Source organism: Hyaena hyaena, unplaced genomic scaffold, assembly GCF_003009895.1.
Source record: "Hyaena hyaena isolate Hyena2069 unplaced genomic scaffold, ASM300989v1 scaffold_132, whole genome shotgun sequence".
In the NCBI taxonomy this organism is placed as follows: Eukaryota; Metazoa; Chordata; class Mammalia; order Carnivora; family Hyaenidae; genus Hyaena; species Hyaena hyaena.
The window spans coordinates 2582309-2609830 of NW_024080764.1; the positions used below are offsets into that span (position 1 = coordinate 2582309).

A 27522-nucleotide genomic window follows, 5' to 3' on the forward strand; every position below is an offset into this window, starting at 1 on the left:
TCACCTCCTGTTTGAGTAGCAAAAAGGATAACACATATCAGGCAGTTTAAAATCCTCCCTGGTGTTATCCATAGGCAGTTAGTCAGAAAGATTTCTAAGGAAAAATCCTTCTCAACACAGAAAAATATACTTGAATATTCTGTAAGGCACTTTGTAGAGACAGAAATAAATGGGGAAAGCTACAAGCTGTTGAATTCACTCCCCTAACGTGTCTTTGCCATCATAAGAGCAAGATTTAATTCAAAACTGAACACCGCTCTGGAAATTTACTTTCCTCAGGAAAAGTGCAGCCTTGAAGAGAAAGTAATTACTAAATATGAGTGAGGAAAGGGAACAATGAGCCGAAGCCTAAACAGATCATTATAGTTGTTACCAGAGGGTTTCAGAGTCAGGAAGAGGAAGAAAATGGTATGTACATGTTTGACATTTTAATATTACACTCTCATTAGCTGCTTTCTAAACTCTGAAATGTTTGACATGTAATTTAACTACCCAGAAGATGGGCCATTTTCTTTAGCCCTCACCGAATGATACTACTTAAAATAGAAAATGAAGAAAAAAAGGAAAAAGTGGAAGAAAAAGGTAGTGTATGACTCCATTTATAGAATTATACAGAAAATGGCTGAAAATGCAATATCCATCTTTTGGGACTAGCATGAATCATTGCCAGTATTTTTAATAGTTATAACCTACTCATTGTTGATTGCATTAACAATTTTTCAATTTTATTGGACATCATTTATTGCTATTGACTGGGAAAAGGTTGAAAAGACTTAAATATTTTGCAAATTTAAGTTTAAAATAGTTCTATTTAATGAGCTCCATGAATCCATACCATAACTTACAAAAAATTCACAAAAAGCTTTGATGACTTTCAAAATCTCTACTAGAGTTGAGGTGATATTTGCTATCTTACTCTCTACTGGCTGTTAAGACATTTGATGTAAATATTTTTCTCCTGGATGCTTTATAAAATATTGGATACTGAATTTCTCTAGTACAAAGAATAAACAATAAAAACTACTGTTAAGCAATGGGATCAGTAGCTTGGCTACCCTATCAAATGGAATTTAACAAGAAGCTCATTTTCTGCTCCTAATTTCAGAGCTACCAGACGAACAATGCATGTTTGAAAATCCTAAGTGAAGAGAAGGCATGACTATCAACTCAACTACAGACGTTTGTGTTTTCTTCTCTAGATCCTCAGCACTGGCAGATTCTCAGCAAATGAGGTATTTTGTTTATCAGTTTTGCATAGTGGTCTGGTTCAGAAAATAGTAAATCCCCTTATTATAAGTTTCCTATATTGTTTCCAGAATTTTTTCCATGTTCATTTCAATTATCTCTTTTGGCACAACATGAAACAAGTCTATTATAAAGAGAGCTTCCAGGTGTAATATGTAAAGTTTCTTTTTTATTTCTTGAATTACATGGTTCCTGGATCTGTCTCTTAGGACTTTATTGTAATATATTAAGACATGCTAAGTGTGTATTTTGTATAATATTTAATCGATCAATGGGAAAAAATGAAGTTAGCTTTTTTATGTATTCTCTTGCGTCAGCTAATTTAACCTAAAGAGTATATTTATTTTGCCCAAACTAACTTTAGCTGCTTCCTATTTATCAAATGGGTTAATTTTAACTCATTAGAGAAATGCTCGTTTCCAATGTAATGGATAAATTGACATGTACTGTATTTACTCTGAATGCTGACAGCTGCTGAGGTTTTTGTTCTTTTGGAATGGTGGAGATGAAAAAGAATTGGAGAGGAGGAAAGGGACAGATCCTTCAGGCTTCTAGTTTTATTCCAGTCTTGTCTTCTACCTCTACCACACTTTCTCTGCACCATCCCTGGACACAAACACAATTTGTAATATTCTCCATTGTCATGGTCATCTAACCTTGCATTAATATGTGTATTGAACAGGGTGGGACACACAGTACCCTTTTATTTAAATGAATTTATATTCTTAACAGCATTGCTTCAGAATGCTCATTTTCTCGTATACTAACTAGACTGATGTTTTGTTTTTAGTTTGCCAATCCAGTTTGGAAATATATAATGCCATATTTTGTTTATTTTCCTGATTACTCATGAAATTGAATATTACATTTGCTTACCTAGCATTTGCATTTATTTTGAGAATGACTTTCTTATATTTTGCCCACATTGCTAATAATATGGTCATTTAAAAGTAATTTATTAAAAGATTAATATATTATAATTGTCTAGTTTCTCATTTATCTATTAAACGTTTTCATGTTATATTTCACTGTTCTTAAATTAGTACAAATAGATTTTTTATCAATAACATAACACATTCCTTAATTTTCATCTTCATTTATATTTTATATAGAGTAGGCCTAAGATAGGGATTCTGAGAAATACAGTTAAATGCAATGATGGTGAAATTCTCCTGAAATCTACCTGAGCAACCAAAATGCATATAGACATTGGGCTATTTTATTATAGCATTGAGGAAGGAGCTATTTAGAATATTTACATATTTCTCATAAATTTGGAAATGGTTACTTTACAACATCACTTATCAAGTACAAACTAATTATAAACTGAAGCATCATTTGTCACTATCCAGAGTTTTTAAGTCTTCTTACAACAAAACCATAACATAGTAACATTGGAAGCCGTTAATCTTGTTTGTACATAAAATTATTGTTAAACAGACTTAAAAATGATGGACAAAATGAATCTAACCATGTCCTAGGTCGCAGGTTCATATTCTCTACACATTAGCAAATTTTTGTGGTACTTTAATTTCAGTTTTTTTGGCTAAAGATCAATCAGTGTTAAAGATTCAAAACAGTGATGTTATTTAAACCTGGGAAATCTCTGAAAATATAATTATTTGGGCCTTGTGTATGTACACATACTTAGAGAAAGGGGCTGCAGGCACAATTTTCTTAATGAGCTATGACAATACTTAAAAAGTCTGTGTGTTATGCTAATTTGACTTTCCTGATAAGAATTGTTTTAATAATCTTCGAAGTTCTAAAGTTTGCCCAGTAAGAGTGCCAGTACAAACAATGAGATGTGCTTATTTATTCTGCTTTCTCAGGAGTCTCCTACCCAAGTTCATTTTGATTTGTATTATATATTGTATATTTGTGTTATATTTTATATTTATAAATATGTATCCTAGCATAGACATAATATATGTAATATTATATGTATTTATACATATATCATTTCTATGCTAGGATACTTTTATGATGGAGAACATATATTTAATTGGATTTATGATAATCATTATGTCGCTAATAATTTTTGTGAGAAACTTGTTTCCCTTGGTAATTTTGTTCTATATGTTTTATAGTTGCATCTCTTATGTTTAAAAAGTGTTGACTGTCTATTGATATTTTATGAATACATTTTAGAAAGCTCTACTGTCTTATTTTAATTATAAATATCTTGTTTTGAAAATTCATATTTTGTTTTTATGGGCAATTGATTGAATGTTTTCTTATAGAAATAAAAGGTTTCATCATGAATAATTGGTTCTATCTTACATAAAGGTAGAAAAAGGCCATAGATGATTAGTTCTTTTCTGCCATTGTTTTTTCTCCCCATTCTTTCAAGTTTTCCTTTTTGAAATTCAGGATAAAGACTTCTTATTTACTCCAATCTTCTCCAAATCTTTTTTCAGGTCTATAAGTCCCTCTAATAACTAAGGGCCCAAATGTTCAAATACTTATGACCTTTGGGTATGGAATGATCTGCTGCAAACATGGTTTTTCTTTGAAAGATCTTTTATCTTAAAAATTCATATGAATTTAAAAATATATCTACTTATTATATATATCTATTTATTTCATTATAACAAATAATGTTGTAGACCTGAAATCATAAAAATACTAGAAGAAACCACAACTTGAAAGCCCCTTGATATTGGTCAAAACTTTGGAATGGACACCAAAAACACAGTCAAAAATGAACAAATTAAAAGAGTGGGACTGCATCAAACTATAAAGCTTCTTCAGAGTTAAGAAAAACATCAATGAAATGTAAAAGCAACCTAATGAATAGGAGAAACATTTGCAAATCACATATCTGATAAGGGGTTAATATCCAAAATATATAAAGGACTCATAAAACTGAACACAGACACAAAACATACAATCTGCTTAAAAAGTGACCAAAAGATCTGAAGAGACATTTTTCCAGAAAAGATATATAAATGGCCAACACACCCATGGAAAGATGCCCAGCATCACTAATCATCAGGAAAATGCAAATCAAAACCCCAACAGGATATCATGTCATAGATGGTTATTATCAAAAAGACAAGACATGCAAGTGTTGGTGAGGAATAAAGGGAACCCTGTTGCGCTGGTAGCTGGGAATATAAACTGATGCAGCCACTATAGAAAAGAGTATGGAGATTCCTCAAAAAATGAAAAATGGAACTACTATATGATCCAACACTTTCACTTTTGGGTATTTATTTGAAGAAAATGAAAATGCTAACTCAGAAAGATATATACAGCCCTGTGTTCACTGAGGCATTATTTACACTAGCCAAGATAAGGACACAACTTAAGGGTCTATCAATGGATGAATGAATAAAGAAGATATGATGTACATGTATGCATGTGTGTAGATAGAATAGGATATTATTCAGCCATAATAAAGAAAATCTTGCTATTTGCAACAACATGGATGGACCTCGAAGACATGTGAAATAAGTCATACAGAGAAAGATAATTACCATATGATCTCACTTTTATATGGAATCTAAAAAAACAAACAACAACAACAAAAAAGAGCTCATAGATACAGAGAATAGATTGGTGACAACCAGAAGCAGAGACGGTAGAGGGTAGATGGAATGGGTGAAGGGGAAAAGGTACAAACTTCCAGTTATAAAATAGGTAAGTCATGTGATGTGATGTATAGCATGGCGACTATATTATTTGCATATTTGAATGTTGCTAAGACAGTAGATCTTAAAAGTTCTCAGCACAAGAAAATAATAATCATGTATCATGGGTGTAGCCTTACTGTGGTGATCATTTTGCAATACACAAATATTGAATCATTATGTTGCACATCTGAAATTAATATATGTCAATTATACCTCAATAAAAATGTATAGGTAAAATATACAATAAAGAAGAAATAATGATGTGGATAATTTAACATAAAATAAATTTGTTTAGGGAAAAAAACCTTTGAATACTACTCAGAGAGAAAATACTCCGGAATACTACTCAGATTCCTGAAAAAACAAAATACTCTGGAATACTACTCAGAGAGAAAATTTTCAGGAATACTACTCAGATTCCTGAAAAAACAAAAAACAAAAAGTAAAACCAAAGCAAAACAAACATATTAAAAAAAAACAAACAGTAACTACAAACTGCCGGGCGAGCACTCTGGACAACAGATATAGAGACAAAATCTCTAAAATCTGGCACAATCTGCCTCTTAATTCTTTCTTGATATGACAAAGATTGATATTTGGTTTTCCAGGGCAAAAAAGCCAGGGTTGGAGTTGAAAGTGTTTACAGAGGATAACAATTCTCCCAAACTGGTAGATGTAGGCCAGTTGATTGCAAAGAATCTGGATGAGATTGAATAACTCAACCAAAATTTACAACGTGACACTCAAAACCAAATCCAATGTTCCAGATATGCTCTGATAAGCAAAGGGAATGGTTTCAGGACTAGTTTTCGAGCTGTTTGATTTTATCTCAACATTCGAGAATGTCATCAGTTTTAAGATGTTACATAAGTAACACTGTTTTGTTAGTTACAAAATGGAGCATGAACCATCACAAAAGATAAATTTCTCAGTGACTATTCTGGTTTTTTTTTTTCAACCTTAAATAAACAATACCAGCATTTTTTCCAGGTTCTTATGCTTGGAGAAGCTGCACATTTGCCAATGACGATGTGCATCTCAGAAACATCTGATCACAAATGCTACACTCCTCTCCTGAAGCCACTGGATTTGGCTAGCCTAAATATAATCTTTTCTTGAACTTTTAATATTGTAGACTTTAAGCTAATGAAAATATTTTTGGAAAAAAAATGATATTTACTTATGAGTCATGCAACACTAGGAGTTTGTCCACCTCATCACCAAGTCCTTATTTAGTAATGACACACTGATTAACACTGATTAACTGATAGATCACTGATTGAAATGGTTCATTAGGGAAGTAACTTGCATCTTATTAATAAACAACCAAATTATTCTCATCTCACAAACTGTCATTAAATAATTTAGTCTTAGAAGAAATTTCTCTGTCCTTGCCAGATAGTAATGCTTTATCTCTTAATACCTTTCTTAATTTCGGGGCAGTGGGGTGGCTCAGCCAGTTTAGTATCCGACTTTTGGTTTTGGCTCAGGTCACGATCTCACAGTTTGTGAATTCAAGACCATGTTGGGCTCTGCGCTGACAGTACAGAGCCTGCTTGGTATTCTCTCTCTCTCTCTGTCTCTCTCTCCCCCTCCACATGCACTCTTTCCCTCAAAATAAGCTTAAAAAATACCTTTCTTAATTTCAGAATGCTAGTTTCTTAATATACTCACAAAAGGAAATTTTTAAAGCTTATTATACTATTTTTTGTCTCAGGTGAATTTTTCACCATTCCTGAGTAAAACTGCCTAAAGTATGATACATAAAACCTGCATGCTGAATACTGAGCTAAATGATAATATTCAATAGCCTTTAATCCCTGTAAACAGTGTCTGTGGTAGTTATTAGTCTTCCTTTTTCTACTTCCAAAATATGATTGTGGCCTAAGGCTTATCTTATAGCTGGATAGCTTTCTCTCTTTGTGCTTCTCTTGAAGATTCATATGAAAAATGCTTTATTTCTATAAAGTAATATCCAAATATTTTCCTCTAACATGGCTACCTTTCCCAAATGTCATCTATGTTATCTTTATATTTCGTATTTGGTATGTCTGATATTCTTCTTTCACCCAAAATTCAATATTAGAAAGTAACTGTGGTCTGATAGAAAGTCATTCAACACTACAAATAATCAAAAAAGTTAGCCTGCGGTCCTGAATGTACCCTGATTATGTGAGATTTGTCAGAGTCATTGAGTACCTTTCTTATCACTAAAACAATTTTATTTTATTTTATTTTATTTTTTAAATTTTTTTTAATGTTTTATTTATTTCTAGGAGAGAGAGAGACACAGCGTGAGCAGGGGAGGGTCAGAGAGAGAGGGAGTCACAGACTGAAACAGGCTCCAGGCTCCGAGCTGGCAGTCAGCACAGAGCCCGACGCGGGGCTCGAACCCACGAACCGCGAGATCATGACCTAAGTGAAAGTCGGACGCTTAACCGACTAAGCCACCCAGGCGCCCCTAAAACAATTTTAGAATAGAACTTGGTCTCTCCCTCTACAAAGTTATTTGATGACTAAAACTAAATAGTCCTCTTTTCCTCTACCCTTTTTGTTCTTTATGACTCTGCCATTCTCATGCTAGATACTTTTTTATTCTTCCACTCACCCATGCTTTAGGAGTCATCTTAAAAATCTCCTTATATTTTGAACTCTAAATCCTGTCAGTTATAATGTACTGATAATTCACTTTATTATGATTTTTGCATAATAACATCGCTCAGATACATCCTTCTCTTCCTAATTCCAATGTATTCTCCATGATTCTACATTTCATTACTTCTACTCTGAAATAATATCAAAAACCATCCTAAATGTTAATTGGTCTTTATTTTATATGTTTCCATTTCTCTCCTCTATTTTCCTTAATTGAATTGTTTCTTTTTTATTTTCTTAATTCTTCACTCTATCTTTAAATGGAAAAAAAAGGATATAAGGTTATTTAAAAAAAAATACCTCCCCTCTATTTTTTAAAACAGAAACAATGGTAAGCAAAAATGGGTTAATAAAAAGGGGTCACAAGTGGGGTTTGAGATAATAGATATCTAAATAAGATGTATGTGATCATGTAAGCACCATGAGAAACTAATAAAGCATTTCATTCATTCATTTATTCATTCAGCACATGTTTTATTTTCTCTAAAAAAATTGTTATTTTGAGAGGATAGTGTCCACTCTCACAAGGAGAGCCAGGATCCCACCAGGGAAATGTGACTGAGATTAGTGGTCTTTTTGCAAATCACAGCTACTTCCCTGTACCATTACTTCCATATTAATTTCCCACTCTTTCCACTAAGTTATTCATTTCCTAATCACTGACAATATAATGACCTATCTGGCCACTTCAGTTCTACCTTCTATAACCAACTCATTACTCATTCCTTTCTAACACAAATGATTGGAGCCACATCATAATTTATCTGCTCAGTTATTTAAATATTTTTTCTATATTAGATTGTTGTAAAATAGGAAAAGCCTCTTCAGAATATATATAATTGGTGTTCATTCATTATATTATTCTAAACCATATCAGAGATTTTTTTAATGTTTTAGTTATTTTTTAGAGAGAGAGAGTGCACACAAGTGGGAGAGAGGCAGAGAGAGAGGAGGAAAGAGCATCTGAAGCAGGCTCTACACTGGCAGCAGTGAGCATGACCTGGAGCTCGAACTCACGAACCATGAGGTCATGACCTGAACTGAAGTCGGTCACTCAACTGACTGAGCCACTCAGGCACCCCATAAACCATATCAGAGATTTTTTAAAAATATCATGAGTGCCTCTTTACAATAGGACTGAAAGTACACCACCTGTTTGTTATGAACATTTTTCATTGTGATGTTATTTTAAAATTTTTTGAATATTTACTTATTTTTGAGAGAAAGAGAGAAAGTTGGGGAAGGGCAGAGAGAGAGAGGGAGACACGGAATTCAAAGTAGGCTCTAAGCTCTGAGCTGTCAGCAAGAGCCCGACATGGGGCTCAAACTCATGGACCATGAGATCATGACCTAAGCTGAAGTCAGATGCTCAACCATCTGAGCCACCCAAGTGCCCCATCATCCTGATGTTATTTAAAAGAATATAAACACATACAGAACTCACTCTACTTCTCTATTAAATTAGTACCATGGATTCATAGATAGTTAGAATCCAAAGATGATGAGGGAATTTTCCATTTTTAATTAGTTATTAAGTTTCAAAGTAGGTGGCAAATAAAATCCATTAGTAGGTGTTCTTATCATTGAACCTATCTGTAGGGAGTCTTCCACATCATAGCCTGTCAATAAATGAAGAAAGCTGTAATTTTTCATTAAATGGAAAATAGGAATTTTAATTTAAGATGTGTTTGTAAGTAATTTTCATGCAAGAACACAGTAGGAAATAAAAACACTGATGCTGAGAACTAATTTGTTGTAGAAGTCTCAACCGCAATGTCAATTACAAGCACAAATCTGCAAGTTAAGACCAATCTAAAGGATCCCATTCTTGACATCCTAAGAAAAAATAGAATTTAATAAAAATTCATTTACAAAAAACTCAGATCTATCATTCTACAAAAAAAAAAAAATCCTGAATGACAATGTATACAACTATTTCACATCCACCATTATATGAGACCAACCTTTTAAGATTGCATAAATAAGTCAGTGTTATTCCTTTGTAACCATAAGTTTAAAAAAAAAAACCATCTTGCCCATTTTTTAAAGATGGTTCATTTATTTTTATTTTTATTGATTTATTTTATGATTATTTTTTGAGAGAGAGGGTGTGTGAGTGGGGAAGGGACAGTGGGAGGGGGAATTAGAGAAAGAATCTTAAGCAGTCTCCAAGCCCAATGTGGAGTCCCAGATGGGTCTCAATCTTGGGACTCAGGACCCTGAGATCATTTCCTGAGCCGAAGATGAGAGTCGGTACACTTAACTAACTGGCCACCCAAGCTCCCCTCCAATTTTTATTTGAGTATAGTTGACACACGATGTTACCTTAGTTTCAAGTGTACAACACAGTGATTCATCAACTCTATGCATTATGCTGTGCCTACCATAAGTGTAGCTACCGTCAGTACCATACAGTGCTATTACAATACTGTTGACCATATTCCCTAGGTTGTACCTTTCATTCTTCAACTTCTTCCCCAACTGTTAATGCACATAAATGCAGCTTCATTATAATGATTCTAATTTTTCATGAATCCAACAAAAAAACTTGTCCACACGTCAGTAACTATTCAATTCTAAGTGTGATTGTGCAGCTCATAATTTGGGCCAAAGTGTAATATTGAGAGAAGAGAGCTAATAGTATGTTTTCTTAACATATGCACAAATTATAAATTTACCACATAAAGTAGAGAGGGTAAATCACATATGTGTGTGTGTGTGTGTGTGTGTGTGTAAAATAAATCATATCTGAATGTATATGTCAGCACAGAGCCAGACTCAGGGCTCAAACTCATGAACCATGAGATCATGACCTGAGCCAAAGTTGGACACTTAACCGACTGAGCCACCAAGGTGCCCCCCCCCCCCCGCACTGTGTAGTTTTAAATGGTAAATATGCCAACTATTTTGGCTGACATCTCTGAGAATTTGAGGTACTTTCTTTCAGAACATGCAGCTACTTTTAAAGTCACTATTAATAAAATGTTTCATTTCTATTCAAGTTTTCTGGCAATCCCTTATTCAGCTTTTAAAACAAAATCCAAGGAATCTCCTTTTCAAAAACTTGACCAGCTAGGGTTTGCTAAAATATGCCACAGAATTTACCTAATTATTTGGAGAACATTTGTTTACTCATTGAGATATCTTGAGTCCTAGTGCAAGAATAGGGACCCATTTCTGCTCAACTGGGTATTCAAGAAGAAGGTGGAAAAGAATTTTAAAAGGCGAAAAATACATTTGTGTGTGTATGCATGTACCTACAACACACATATGCATGCACACACACATACACACACACACACACACACAGAGAGAAAATAAGCAGACCAATGCCTTGATAACTAGAATTAAAATTCTAGAAGAAATAATAATATAGAAAATAATTAACATAGAGAATGTGATAAGGAAAATTATAGACAGTAAATAATCAAAAAGGAAAGGAAAGAGGATTTCAAAAGAAACTTCAAAGGACTAATTAAAATCACCCAGATATAGAAAAAGCAGACCTTCAAGCAGAACCATGTAATGCATTAAGAACACAGACAGCTAGAGGAAGAAGACTAGATGTAATCTTAGTACAAGAGAAACAAGCTTCAATACAAAGAAGGAAATTGATTTCACATCAAGGGAGGGACAGGGGCTCTTTCTTTGGTCTGTAAATGAAAAAGAAATATAGAGGGGGACTTTAATTTAGGATACCAAGGCCATGTTTGGAGATGTGCAAGATCCAAGTTTGAAGATGTTCGACCAAGAAGTAAATTAAGAAAAGATTCAATTTGTAGATGTGTAACACTCCACCGCCTCTAAAGAAATATGAAGGAAAAAATGATTTAACCTTCTTACATATTCCAGCATACTGAAAGATGTGTTTGTTAGGGCAGACTTTCTACTGTGTCAGGAAACAGACAGGATTGAAGAAAACAGAAAAAGACCCACAGGCCAAATATTTAGATTCAGTCTGTAAGACATGAAGGATCCTTATTTAGATATAAATGCCAACAGTTTGGAATACATTTCACACACATATACATTCATGCACACACACACACACATACACAAACACAAATATGGAAGTAGGTCAGTAGAATTCAGAAGCTTTATGAGCAAGAAGTAATAGAGCTTTATGTATTATTGTTTTTCTGACCCAGGCTACAGTAATAGCTAAAAATTAATATCTCAAAAGCTATGAACTATCTATATGTATATAGACACAGGTAAAGAAAGAAATAAAGAAATCAGAGTAAAAGAAGTGGTCGAAAGAAAAGATGCCTAAATCTCTTTTCAAGATATCTTGGCTGCAGGATCTATTTTAAATGATATAAGGAAAGCACTCAAGGGGAGGAGTGAAAAACCAAAGGCTTTAAAGAGAAAAGTAGATATTCCCAGCTGTACAAGTGTTCAGTGGAACATGTAGTTGGAAAAAAAAATAATCAAAAGTGACGTGGAACAGAAACAGCAAAAATGAAAGTGCAAAGGTAAGACATTTGTATTGACAGAGTCAAGAGAAGAACAGAAAAAATGAGTCAAATAAAAATATTCACCTGCAGAAATTCTAAAGTTCATTGATTCATTCAACAATCGCTTATTATGAGCCTACTGTGTGTCAGATACTATGATACAGAAGCTTAGAAATGGATAGGCCACAGCTCCAACTCTCAAAATGCTCACAATATGTTGGGATCATCCTCTGAAAGGGCTGTAACCACAATGCAGTATTTATCCTCATTGATTCTCACTGGTGTGCATCAGGTCTTAAAATGTTTTCATGTTTTTTTTTTCCTCTATAGCCCTTTGCTAGTGAGCACGTATAAAGAATTCATATAAATGCGTCAGAGTCTGCTTATTAAGAAGAACATTTGCTCTGACATTAAACTAACGAAGTTTCATTCTGGCAAGGTTGAAAATAAATTCATAATAAGGCACTGACTCGTGATAGTACTCAGTAAATGTTAGCTATTATTATGGTATTTAATATTCAGAACAACCATTGGAGGTAGGTGCTATTATTATTCCCATTGTAAAGAAAGGTAAGACAAGGTGAAGAGAGATTAGGAATTTAACAGTAATGGCAAAGCTCATCACCGACAGAACCAGGATTCAAATCCAAGGGTTGTATGTCCTCAGACCCTGAACTTTAATATCCTACTATAGTTGTTTTTCAGTGTAGTCTATGTCAAAAATTTGACCTCAAAACCAAGTCCCCAATAAATACTAGCTGTTACTATTATTAATATAAGGGTGCTGTTAAGTTACTTATGACATCATTTCTCAGTCTGTGTACTTATCATTGTTAGATAACAGGCTGCAATAAATCACTGGCCTTCTTTCTGCACCATAAACATACCATGTTCAATTCTGCCTCAAGACTGGTGCTTGCAGCTCACTCTGCCCAGAGCGCTCACTCCTTTCATATCTTCACATGAGTGAATCTCTCCTGTGATTTGGTTCTAAGTTCAAATTGGCTTTTCCAACAAGCTTCCCTTGATCATCCTGTTGAATGCTGGGCTTGCCTCTAGGGTGTCCCTCCCCATTAGCCAGTGCCACTGTTGCCACTCATCACTCTCTCATTTGTTTACTTTTACTGTCTCCCCAGAGAATGTGACCACCACGCTCCTCCGCCTCTGTATCCACACAAGATAGGAGATCAGTAAATATTTGCTAGAAGAGTAATGTAACTAGGACATTTCCTTCTGCATTGACTTCACCCCATAAATATCATCTCATCACTCTGCTTACCCACCCATCAACTTGAGCAGAAAGCTTGCATTTCAAGTGAATGCATAATTTCCCTATAGCTTCATGTTTTAGCTTTCTTAAACTTGTCATTTGTCAATATCAAGAGCCATGCTTGTCTAGGACTTAGCTAAAAGTGACTCCAACTTCTCTGGTCGTCATGGTCTTCCTACTCATTGTAAGTTTTCTCGCAAGTTGTTAAAAGCACTGATAAAATTTGTTTTATGTGTCCAGGTTGGAGTGCAGCCTGTTAAATAAGTTTGAAAAAGTAAACTACAATATATGATCCTGCACAAATATGTAATTTATTATATACAGGGAAATTAATGATTAACTAAACCTAGAACACTCAGCAAAACTGCTATAATTTAAGAAAAGTACAGAAAGCTAAGGGTTTTTTGGTTGTTCTGAATCTGTCTTTTCTTCCCCCACCTTTTCTCCTTTCTTCTTCTACTCTTTTTTTTATTTTTGTTAGGTAGAAAGAAAGGAATATTTTACTATCTAGGGGAATCCCTTTTGTTCCAAGAAGTATGTAGGTAGAAAGAAAGGGATATTTTCTTATCTAGGGGAATCTCTTTTGTCCCAGGAAGCACGTTCAAGTTAATAAGATGAAATCTAATGGCCTTCTCTGAATGCCTCAAACATAAACAGGAAAGTGAAGAACCCAATTATTACTACAGTATTTTTTATAAAGTGGGTGACAAATTATACAAATATTACTAATATTTATTACTTCAGTAGTTGTATCTTTCAAGATCTTATCAAAATTATCTTTGGTAGAATACTTTATGCCTTGATTTCTGTTCTACCTATGCAGACGAGCCCAAAAGAAGATCTGTAAGTTTAAGTATTTACCCATGGTCTTGAAGTTTGTTTCCTAGAGACAACAAAGATAACGGCTCTCCATATAACTTTCCATAAGGCATAGAGTTCCAAGTTCTGCTTCTCTAGAGGTTCACATATCACTGGTCCTTATCCTTTGCCTTATCCTTCCTATGGCACACAGCTAAATATTTAGTAAGCTAAGGTTCATAGGCTCCACATCACTATTAAAGATATTTATATCATCCACACTCATCATTCCAAGAAACAATTTTTTATTTGTGTGTGTGTGTGTGTGTTTAAATGTTTTTATTTATTTCTAGGAGAAAGAGAGAGAGAGTGAGCAGGGGAGGGTCAGAGAGAGAGGGAGTCACAGACTGAAACAGGCTCCAGGCTCTGAGCTGGCAGTCAGCACAGAGCCCGACGCGGGGCTCAAACCCACGAACCGCGAGATCATGACCTAAGCGAAAGTCGGACGCTTAACCGACTAAGCCACCCAGGCGCCCCATAATTTTTTATTTTTTATGTGAGAAGAAACTATTTTGAAGGTGATATCTTATAGTGATTTTAAACTGCTCCTCCATGAGCCCCCAAATAACTTGGAAGGTGAGGTACTAAGAATGGTAGATTTAGTAAGTAGATTTGCAAGACAATTAAAATACTATATACCCAGAAAAATCATTTCCTATATGTTTGTATTGGATTATTAGAAAAATGCTCACAAATAATCCTGTTTAAGTAGTCATTTCTATTTTACAAATAAAGGAATTGTGTATTGAAAAGAATGATTAGCTTTACCAAAACTGATTAGTTATCCAGAAAAAATATCCTAGTGAAAATACTTTAGTAAGTTAATTTAAGGGTGTTACTTTTATTTTAAATAGATTGGCACAGGAAATGCCGCAAGTGATTCAGTCTGGATATATTTTATATTGCTACCCATATTTAATAAAACTGTAATAAATTTTAATGAAACCCATTTGCTGTAGGGTCAAAAAATGGCTTAAAACACAATCAGGACATGATATATAGAACTGAATAATATAGATTGTTCAGATAGAGAAAACCATTTTAATGATAATAACCCATCTACAGATTTATCCAAAATTTCAAAGCTCTTGATCTATTACCTTCACATATAGTATATTTATAGAATTTTTCTTTAAAGTTAGAAGTCCTATGAAAGTTCAATAGCTTTTATTATTCCCCTTTACAAAACTAACAGAAGAACGATTATTACCAAAGTGCAAAATGCAAGTGTTTCTAAATTTAGAATTTACTTTACTTTTAAAAATATGATGTTAAAATCCACTTGGGCTCGTTTGTTTAGACTCAAAGCTATTATTGATGTTAAATTTGAAAGTGAAAGTTTCCAGAAATTATATAAAATAAAATATGTTCTCACCAAAGTTCTACAGGGTTTTCACTATTTTTCTATTTGCCTCTATTGTAAGGGAGCTCAGATTGACAAAGTATAAAAGTTGACAGCTGAACAGTCAATTAAAATATTTTACATAAAATTTTAATTAATAAATATCCCATGGCAGTATGATCTACAACAGTATAATCTACAACAATGAAAAGCAGGAAACAATAAAATATACATCAACAGAGGAAACTGGATAAGTAACATATAGTATATTTATATACCTAAAACCAATACAACAATGAGAATAAGTTACCAATAATATGCAATACATGGTTGAATCTCACATATACTACACTGAATGAAACAAACCAAATATTAAAGACTACAGAATACATGATTCCATTATATAAAATACAAAAGAATACAAAACTAATTTGTAGTTTAGAAGTCATGATAGTGTGGAGCTTTGGGGGTATGCAGTGACTGAAGGGGCCATGATGAGTGCTTCAGAGACACACCATCAAAGATTATATTTTACGTTACATATAGGAGATAACTAGATTGTCTAGAGAAAAGGTTGAAGAAGGAGCCCTTTGTTGATATACAAAATATACAACAGGCCAGTTTACCAAGACTCTCTCTTCTTAAAAATTTTTTAATGTTTATTTATGAAAGAGAGTGAGAGAACGAGCTGAGGAGGGGCAGAGAGAGAGAGGGAGACACAAAATCTGAAGCAGGTTCCAGGCTCTGAGATGTCAGCACAGAGACTGATGTGGGGCTTGAACCCATGAGCCATGAGATCATGATCTGAGCCAAAGTCAGATACTTAACCATCTGAGCCACCCAGGCACCCCAGGCTCTAACTCTCTTAACTCATGTTCTGTCCATAGATGGTGCATCAAAATTGCTAAACTCAAATGTGGTGAGGGCAAAGAGATTCAGAGTAGGGACAAGTAAGTGAGGAGGAATTTGCTGAGAATTGATTTTATGACTGCTTTTAGAGACATTTCAGTCAAATATTAAATATGAATGTGGCCAGGGGCGCCTGGGTGGCTCAGTCGGTTAAGCATCTGACTTTGTTTGGCTCAGGTCATGATCTTATGGTTTGTGGATTTGAGCCCTGCGTGGGGCTCTGTGCTGACAGCCAGCTCAGAGCCTGGAGCCTGCTTCAGATTCTGTATCTCTCTCTCTCTCTGACCCTTCCCTGCTCATGCTCTCTCTCTCTCTCTCTCTCTCTCTCTCAGAAATAAATAAAACATAAAAAATTAAAAAAAATGAATGTGGCTAAATTAGCACCACTAGATAGGCAATGTCACGGCACTTGTAGTGTTTGGAGCTACATATACATCATTGACATTTCTGAAAATGTACTCGACAATTTTCCTCATCAGTCCCTCTGTTTTAGTGGCAAATTCCTGTAATCATCCTAAAGGTTGAAGTTTGGATACAATTTCTCATCTCACTTGAAAATCCTAGTTACTAAGAACAGACCCAGGATACCTTGGAGGTTAGGGGAAACTATGCTTCAGGAGCATCTTCATTTCTGATTGAACAAGTGATACTAATCTTCAGAATGGGTGGATATTTTGATTGAGCAATTTGAGGCCGACCCCAAATTCTATATGACTATATATACCAATGATTTTTTAAAGCTGTATGTTATAACCAGTTGCTAAAATAAAGATTCAATCTTAGTTTGAACTTCATTATGATCATATAAGATGTAGAAATATCAATAGTTTATATGTGACCAAATGAGGAAATATTTACTAGTCAGACTGTTAGCTGAATATAGCTACACTGTTCAATTTGTGTAGCTGGGAGTGTGTCTAACATGCAGAGCTATGGTAGAATCAAAAGGTTCCTCGTGGACTTGCTATATATATTTTTTTCCTGAGCCCTTGACTTAATGCCTGACATTCCTTTTTCTTGACATTCTATTTCTTAAATCAAATTTGCTGTCCCCTAAATTGGATGGAAAAATCAAGTTTCATTTTGTGTTATGCTCTTTGTCCTTTTTCACTTATAAACTCTACATTGATTTTAGTGAGGCACTCACCACAGCTTATGAACCTGGGCAGCTTCTTTGAAAAAAAGAAAATGAGTTCGCTTGTGAACCCATTTTCCCCAAGCCCTTCGCAAACTAATTACCGCATCTGCAGTACAATAGCGAGGGGAACAGAACCACGCAGAAGGTTAGGGAAGGCAATCAGCCAGCATGCTTCTGTCTGTACAACATCCTGTGAGCCAGGATGCTGCCTTATCTTGTGATGATTACCCCCGTATACAGCAAGGAGCCACCAGTCATTAACTCCTTGAAGAACTTCAAGTGTAATTTGGAGTTGCTAGTGCAGTCTGCTGCCTTATATAATGGCATCCTAGGCCATTAAACAGTAATTTGTATTGTTCTGCTTGGGAAAACAAAGGCATCGGACTGCTTTTTTTTTTTTAAGAGCAAAAAGAAAAGAGTAATTTATAGACATACAGACAATAGAGGGCCTAGGCTATGGGAAAATACTGGCAAGCTCAGGGCACAGGGAAATAGCCACCCTGCATCTAAGGATACAGGATTCTTTGTGTCTTTGACGCTAAGCAAACTCTAGCCATGCTCTAATGAGGTGCTTTCCTACTAACCTATGTGAAGCCACTGACATTTGGCATTTTGGGAAGATAGATCAAAAGTGGCCTACAAGCCTGTATAAATGTTTAACACCCAGGTGCTCGACTTGACATTTTCTTGCTATCTAGCAGCTGCCTGATTATTTAAGGATTACCAACAGTCATTGAACATGGAGAAAGGTCCACCTGTACTAATCATTTGCTATAATAGGATCAGTGTTCAACTCTCAGGTTCTTTTGATTATCACTGTTAAACTTTCTCTTAGGTCCCCTAGCTTGCTAGAGGAAAAAGACTTACTGAACTGTGCTATATCAAAGGGCCTACTATTGAAATATTAGTAGACATTTTTTTTCTGTCTCCAACAATAGCTGTTTTCTCTTTCAGCTCAGATAAAGAATACTAAAAAATATTTCATTTTATAAATGTGCTCTGTCATATCGATGGTTATTATAAAATCATATATAAAGTGAATATAATACAAAAAATCCTATCATGTCAAACTGCTACAAAGTAATTTTGTAGTCTAATTTCTTATCACAAAATTAATACTAAATTGGCAACATCTACCTTAGGAGCCAGTGGTGTCTGTTTTAGCCCAAGTCCTGTCTCTCTTTAATAGATACATGAACTTAAACAAGTTAATTTCTCTGAGCTTCAGTTTCTCCAGGGTAAATCATTATAATACGTTTGTTAAGAGAGAGAATAAGAACTTTAAACAATACGCTTGGTAGAGTAAGGGCTAAGTAGGGCAAATTAAGCTTGTGCTCCACACCATTTCAGATGGGAGGGATGGAATTTATAAGAGTATGTGTTGTGTCAAGTGGAGGGAAAATTATCCTTTCCTTTTCTCCTAGATATTTTGCTCCAAGACTATATTTATCATTAATATTATTATGTGCTTGGCATAATCTAGGCACTCAATAGGTAGTTCTTTCTTTTTACTGACGCTTCCCTTTGTCACTTCTTCCCTTCTGTTTTACTGATAATAGAATTGTAATATTTTAGAAATAAGGATGGTTGAGTAGATGAGATAAAAGGAAATTCCTTTAATTTTGTCCTCTATTTGGACCAATCTAAAATAGAGCACTGATAATTTGTTCTAAGTTCTTGTCAACATTAGATTTATTTTTATTGAACTTGAGGATTGCTATCTGGGCGCTCATTTATGTTCCTGCACTGATATCATGATAAATGCTGTGGAAAGCAAAGGAAATATGGCTTGTGAAAATACTTTGCTAATAGCATACACAAGAAAACATATGCTAATTGCTTTGTTATCTGACGCTTGTTATAGACTTAAAGACTGAATTTTTTTGTTTTGTTTTGTTTTTTTACATTTTTGGACTTTAAAAATTTATTTATTTCACACGCCAGCCAAATCTCTGTCTTAATCTCCACTGGTTGCTAAGTGAGTCGCCAGTTTTGTCACTTCTGAGAGAGTGACAATGTGTATCACATTTCCAATTTTCGAATATATATTGAATGTAATACATTGAAAACATTTGTGGATATCAAAAGAATTTTGCAATTAGATTGCAGAAGTCATATGCACTTTATCATGTGGGTGTTGAGTGTTATCTCTTTGTACATGAGGTTTTGGTAGCTCATGAAACGAATTTAAACATTACCCTATGGTGAAAATAACTAAGAAGGCTACGGCGGCAGGGTTTGGCCAGCTATGGTCCACACGCCAAATCTAGCCAGCCATCTGCTTTTGTATAGCCCACAAGCTAAAAAATGTTTTTTGTTTTGACTTTTGTTTTTTTTTCTTTTTTACATTTAAAATGTTGAAAAAAGTCCAAACAAAAATGCTATTTTGTAACATGTGAAATTTATATAAAATTCAAAGTTTAGTGTCCATATGTAAAATTGTATTAGGATACTGCTACATCACTTTATTTAGATTTGGTCTCTGCTTTCATGTTACAATGGTATATTTTAATAATTGTGACAGAGACCATATGGCCCAAGAAGCCTAAATAATTACAATCTGTCCCTTTAGACAAAAAAAAAAAAAAAAAAAGTTTTTCTGCTACTGTCCTAGGGTATCATTTAGAACTTTAAAACAATTTAATATTCTCCTAGATCAAAGAAAGGTAGAATATCTCTCTGTCATTATGTACACATTGATCAGAGAGACAAACTGGAAAAATTTATATTAGATATGAGAATACAGGAGACTAAATTCTCGAAAGTTTTATTTCCTGAAAGTTTTTGCATAAATAAATGGAGAGAATTAAGTTCTACCTATAAGACATATGGGTTTTCCAGCTCTGATACAGTTGATACATACATATATACATACATACATACATACACACACAGTATACATATATACAAAATTTTAAAAGTAAATTTTGGAGCAGGAATTTGATTAGGATTCAGTGATTGAAATTCAATGGAAGAGTTCCCTCCTTTTCCATACCCTCTCTAAACCTGACTTTAATGAAAATAAAAACTTAGAAAAACAAAAATTAAGTATGAAGATATTTATAACAGATCCATATTAATTTGGGTATTAAGACCAATAACTTCTTAAGATAAGACGTAATGCCTGCAGATCTAACTTTCAGTATGTAGCAGTAGTCTATATGTAGTCACTTTTGGTGTGTATCACCAAAAGATTCTGCCCAAGTAAACTTTGGTCCTGACATTCATCAGAGGCCCAGGCTTCATCCTTTTGAAATATTTGCTTTGAAGCAACCGTCTTGGGACAATGTTTTCATTAAACCAATTGTTCAGAGTAACAAAACCAATTGTTCAGAGAACAATGTCTCTAGACAAGGGAGAAGGTATAGTACTAATGGGAAAAATACAAAGGAGAAAACAATACCAGCATCACCTTAATAAATATCTAATACTAATGTTTACTGAGCACTTCTTTAGACTTTAGACTCTATCCTAAGCTCTTAAAGACATCATCTCCATTATTTGTTGTAACAGTCCAATGAGGTAGATACTAACCGTATGACTACTGCTGCAGAAAAAGAAGCTAAGAAGTAGTGCCACAGTTCGTTAATTTCAACTCAGTATCTGAAGTCCAGGAATTTTGTGTGTGTAGGGGGCAGGGGAGAATTTTTCATGGGTTACTCTACTCTAGGTTTTAATCACTAGGCAAGTGAAGGTGACTCAGTTGTCACTCTGGAAGTTTCTGGTGGGAGTGGAGGGGAGTGCAGTTTATAAGATATGTGTTATGTCATGTGTACATAGACATAGCCAAAATGTAATTCTTCCTTCTCTCTTAAGTAGTTGGCTCTCAGTGTAAGTTATTTCAATTTCTAGAACAATATGCAATATGAAATAAATACTGATTTAAAACTAATTTAATTTTCATTTCTTTTTAAAAAGAAGTATACCTAACTGTTCATTCCTATGATTAAAAGAAAAACACCATAAATGTATGATTTAACAAATAAACAAAATATATTTCACTCTTGGTATATAGGTATTATTATTAGATAAGCTATTAGCATAAAACTTTGTATTAGGAGGATATGCTCACAGATGAACTTGAGCCAAGCTTTCTCCACAGCTTAACAAGATAGTCCTACTTCAGTGAAGCCTTTAGTTGATTGATTTCCAGATCTTGAGAATTCCCTGCATGTAAACAATTAAAATACAGGGTATTTATTATACAGTGCCCTGCCAAACTTGAACCTCAGTTTTAATTTCCTGTTCAGACTGAAATAGTAATGCAAGACAAAAGGAGGAGATGGGAACATTAAGAGGGATTGAAACTAAACCAGCCAAAAGTAAAGAGGATGAAGAAAAGAATATGTGCTAATGAAGAAAACTTCTCCATGGTGCCACTGACTGGGCTCTCTGGGGTCTTTTCTTTAGGACTCAGCCTGGAATGATACGAAGAGCTGGGAATATGGAGCAGAAAAGACCTGGTTCAAATCCTTTATAAGGCAACTACTAGCCTTATAACTTTGCGTAAATGAAACTCTCTAAGTCCCACTTTCTACAAAAGTTAATTAGGAAAAATACCTACCTACCAGGATACATGCTAAAAAGAAATGTGTGAAGTTTCAAATGTAGTTCTTGAAAATTGGGAGAAACAAATACTCAATTCTTGCCTTTTCTACCTGCAATCCTTTTTAATGTGTGTGCTCCCTGAGTTTTTGTCTGGTCTCCTCTTTTCTCTCACTAATATTTCTATTGGCCCTACACTTAATTACCTAACTTCAGCCATTACAAGAACTAATAAGAAAAATATTGAATAGTATCAAATAGTCCTCAGTCTTGACGTAAGGAATAACGATCCATTACTGGGGTATAAATAATTCTTATGTGGGGCGCCTGGGTGGCTTAGTCAGTTAAGCGTCCGACTTTCGCTTAGGTCATGATCTCACGGTTCGTGGGTTCGAGCCCCGCATCGGGCTCTGTGGTGACTGCCAGCTCAGAGCCTGGAGCCTGTTTCAGTCTGTGACTCCCTCTCTTTCTGGCCCTCCCCTGCTCGCGCTGTCTCTCTCTCTCTCTCCTAGAAATAAAACATTAAAAAAAATAATTCTTATGTAATTTGGACACATATACTGTGTAACTATTAGGTTTCTTTTCAAGCTAAAAGTGCCTCTTAGACTTATTAGTTACTTAGGATAAAAAAGAGAAGGATTTTGGAGGGAAGATAACATTGCCTCCATATTCATTTTTCAAGTTTACGTATTTATTTTGAAAAGTGGGGAGGTGCACAGAGAGACAGAGAGAGAATCCAAAGTAGGTTCTACGCTGTCAGCACAGAGCCCAGTGCGGGGCTTGAACTCACAAATACTTAGTGAGAACCTACTTTGCACATCAGACATGAAATCTGTTATGAAGGAATTAGAGTATCTAAGACATGCATCAGTGAAATAATTCTTTTACTAAATTTAAAGTTTTAACTATACTAACTGTTGTAAGTGAAAGTATAAATAAAAGTTCTATGTGAGGCTGTACAAGAGAAGAGGTCGACATAGACACGTCTAGAAGCCTTCACTGAGGAAGAGACTTCAGCTGATGTTTGAAAGTGAGGAGGGGTAAGCAGAAGAAGAGGGACTGAGAAATAAAAGCATAAGTAAGGAAATGTGGTGAAAGAGACACGGTGACTGTGAGGAGATAAAGAAGTATGTTGTGACAAGAGCCGAGAGATGAGATGAAAGCATTAAATGGGAACTTCGTTTATCTTTTACAAAATGTTAGCCTCGACTTGAAGTAGATGGCTGACAATAGCGTGATTTGAGAAGTATTTAGAGATGCTACCATTAGAATTTTCTCCCAAGGGCACCTCGATGGCTCAGGTGGTTAAGCTTCCAACTCTTGGTTTTGGCTCAGGTCATGATATCATGATGGTGAGATCGAGCCCTTCGTTGGGCTCTGCCTTGACAGTGCGGAGCCTGCTTGGGATTCTCTCTTTCCCTCTCCCTCTGCCTCTCCTCTGCTCTCTCTTTCATAAATAAATAAATAAATAAATAAATAATAAATTCTCTCTCAGATATTTTACCATTCATTCCTCCATTTAGCTAATGAACTATTTCTAACCAGACACCGGGAGTCTTCACTTTGCACAGTAGTGCAGGACTATAAAAGTGACTCTCCAAGCCAAAACCATGCAAGCCAATTATAGTATCAGTGGGGAAAATGATATTTCTGTGACTTCCAAATTATAGTTAGCATCAAACATTTTCTTATTCTCAGTTATTAATGAATAGGGACATAAAAATAGTAACAGGAATTCTTCATTAAAACACTGATTTAAAAGATTGGAAACTATTTCGTTGCTAACAAATGTATCAAGTGTGGTTTGAGCAGTGGTTGACTTCTTATTATATAATTTATGATCTGGAGTGAGCATCTTTGCTTTGCCTTAGCAAATTGTCACACTTCTTTCTAAGTTTGGGTCAGCTTCCAACATTTTATCTTCCACACCGCCAATGTTATGAAAATTTCTCTAAGAATTCCTTTAATGTCAAGTACCTTGTCAGAGCACTTCCTCTGGGATAACTTCAACCTTTTTGTCACTGCCATTTCCCTAATTTATGTTGATAAGCGCCCTTCTCAGTTTTTATTTCTCTGCTATAGTTGTTTCATCTTTGTTGATCAATTCCCTCTTTCAGGTATCTTCTTTTTCAAACACCACAGGTTATCACTGGGAGGTAAGGAGGCAACATAAGTGCTTATGCCGCAGTTGCATGGTTGCTATCCGTGTGCATACAGATTCACAGGTATGTGAAAACTAACCACTGACAGGCTTTCAAAGAAGTAGTTGATCTGTCACTGATTCTGATGCACATCTGCATCTTACAAGATTGTCAGATAGTCCCAATAATCAGGTAAAGTTGAGGCACACTGCTACAGAAAATCACACTACGGGGAAAGAAACACTATAGGGAAATCACACAAGGACCTTTTAGAATCTTATGCTTACATAGATATAATTGATCTTTGTCTCCAGACCAACTAAATTGCCATCAATTATCAATAAGTATGATTGAGCTTTATGTAAGAACCAGAGGTGTGAGTGTTTTCTACACCCTATTAGTAACACCCAGGATAAGGCATATACATGCAGTATTTTTTCAGATTAGAAATAAAATATACAAAACATCACTAACAATTTAGGATACTTAACTATTAAACAAACAAAGGTGTACATAGAGTTTTTGTTTTATGCTTCATATTCAGTGCCCATTACATTTCAAAAACAGCTTTGATAATTCTGCTCAATTCAGCAGAAATCTCATATACACTAACTAGTATTTTAAAATTAAAGTCATTTATTCAGCAGATGAGAAATTAGAGTTATTACTTATCTCATATATAATTCTACCAGTCGTCCTGGTAGCAATCAGTTCTCTCCATAATATCTCTTTAAAAAAAGTCAATAATCTTTTCACATTGGATAATAACTTACACAGTGAATGTAAAAAGAGTGTTCAACTCCTTTGTGCAATCAACCCAATGTCTTTTGTTAGGTATGTATGACTTCAAATCAGTGTAAAATGGCAGTCTAGCAGTTAAACAGTGTGCATTGCTGGATCTAATTAATTCTACTATTTTATGCCAAAAATTCCATTAGTTTCCATTAAAGGTCTTGATGTAGTGCAGGCTCCTTTATGTTTTGTAGTTAAAACAATCAAACTCCATTTCAAATTAAGGATTATACTGCAGGAATGAAGGAATGCTAGTGTGGCTTTCTAGCACTGAGTTAAGTTACTCACTTTTAACAGGATATTCGGAACATGAGTTAACTGCAAAATGGTTACTGTGTAATAAATACATCAACAGAATACTTAAACCCATAGGAAAAAAACAGCTGGGAAAAGGCAGTTAGGAGTCTGCCCTATGTGTTATAGTTTTATGGTAATATAATAATATGCCATTGGAAACAAAAGTTTCACTAGGGTTACTGGAAATATTGGAAGCAGCAATGCAGCCAAATTTAATATTATTTTCCTCCTTGAGATTTATACCTCTGCTATATATGCTCTTTTAAAGATGCCATTCATTCATAATTCATTGTATAGTTTTACAAGCCTTCTTTTGGTTAGTAAATAGTAGTTATTGCATCCCCACTGTGTGTAAGGAATCATCATCACTGTGTGGTGACAGATAGATGACCGAGTCACATGGGAAATGAACCATGAAAAAGGAAAATGGCAGATCCTCACCAGCTACCAAAGGACGGAAGTATCAGGACTCTTTCTAGTAAATATCAAGACTATATCATTTGTCCAGTTTATGTTTTTGTGATTGATACCAATGTTCTTTTTACTTGGCCAATACTTGTTTATATAAAATAATCACGCTTATAATCTATAATAGATACATTTTAGTTCTCATTAAGGACTTTTTAAATACAAACACCGATACGAGTGATTCTCATGTGTTTTGTTTTTTTTATTACTGCCATAGGCTTATTTTTTATTAATCAATTATTCATCATCAAGCATTACCTGAAAAGTCACTATAAAGGCTTTATATTAGTAGTTGGGGCTAACACTAATATAGAATTATGCTAGTTATAATTATTAGACTTCGGTCATGAGGAATTTATTCAAGATAGTTATAGCTGTGAAGATTCCAAAATTTTGAACATTTTTGATTGCATCCATCTATGCTTTTCTTTTGGGGAAATATTCATAGCTCTGGTCTGAATCTTGAGATATATGCTCTGTTAAAGCTGAGATGCTCTGGATAGAGGGAAAAGCTATGAATAAGAAGAGTTCACACGAAGTATTACGTTGGATGACATGAATTACACAGAAATGGGGGCAAAAGTTCAGAAAAGGCAATAATGCTGTGAGTTGGGATAGTAGAGAAGAGCTCCATGTAAAGATGTACTTAAATGCAAAGATAGAGAATATGTTCTATATCCTTGTTTTCTAGGTGTTTAGGAGATAAATACATTTTACCATTTAATACACTATAGTGATAACTAAAAGTCTTATTCCAATTCTATATTTCACTTAGGCTTAAATTCTTAAGCTATATAAAATAATTTGAAGGCCTAGTTAATATGACTGAACAATTAAATAGCATCAACATACTCCATGAAATGGATTTTGTCAAAAGATCAATATTTTCATCAATACACTTTTCTGAAAAGATGCTAATGCTATGGATGAAATTAGGTTCAATTGATTCTAAAAGGAAAAAAAAACCCTAGGATATTAATAAGTTCTATATTTAGTATTTTCTGTATATATTTTCTTGAACTATAAAATTCAAGCCACCAGCAGAAATATTGTCTTTTGAGAATATAGGACATTTCTTTCAAATCAAAATAATTACACCCTCTCTTCATAACAAAAATAAAGCCTACTTCCGACCTGCCATTGGCCTTGACATTCCTTCTCCTTTCCCTTCCTCCTATTAACTAAAGATGTCTGGGAATTTTATACCCAGCCTGCTAGCGGAGCTGCAAGCACCAATATTAAAAAATAATATAAATCATGGCTTATATCAAGTTTCTCTTTTAAAACTGTGATTCTCCAGAAAATAGAAAGGTTTAAACTAAGATATACTATGAATTAAACCAAGAAATATAATTATTTATATACAGGTTGATCTCTCAAAAAAAATAAAAAGTGATGTATCAAATGGACCCTTTCTACCACCTTTGATATTCCATGATTCTAAACTTATTTTTGCAGTTAAAAACAGAAGAGACAATAATTTACTTGTTATCCCAGGACCAAGAAATCAGATCTTGTAAGCAGTATTTTTAACTGGTTTTTCATAACTGCACTTGAAATACAAAGTACACTCGTGATTTTCAAAATTATATCATAAGCTATATGACATAGCTACTAGATGAAGATTCATTCATTTCAAAGAAGATACTACAGTCTAAATTGTATTTATGTTTTAGTGTCTGGACATGTTTACAGCTTTCTCAATTATTCACTGCCTCAAAGTCTCACTGAAAGAACAACTACATCAGCTACTTGTTTCTAAAAAGA

At 34.4% G+C, this 27522-nt stretch overlaps 1 long non-coding RNA gene across 1 annotated transcript; it reads left to right on the top strand.

Annotated features, from left to right (window-relative positions):
- On the top strand, positions 1 to 24277 carry LOC120235572. The gene is made up of 3 exons (XR_005529455.1): positions 1 to 408; positions 1106 to 1232; positions 24200 to 24277. It is a non-coding gene; the product is annotated as an uncharacterized LOC120235572 (long non-coding RNA).
- The last annotated feature ends 3245 nt before the right edge of the window (positions 24278 to 27522 follow it).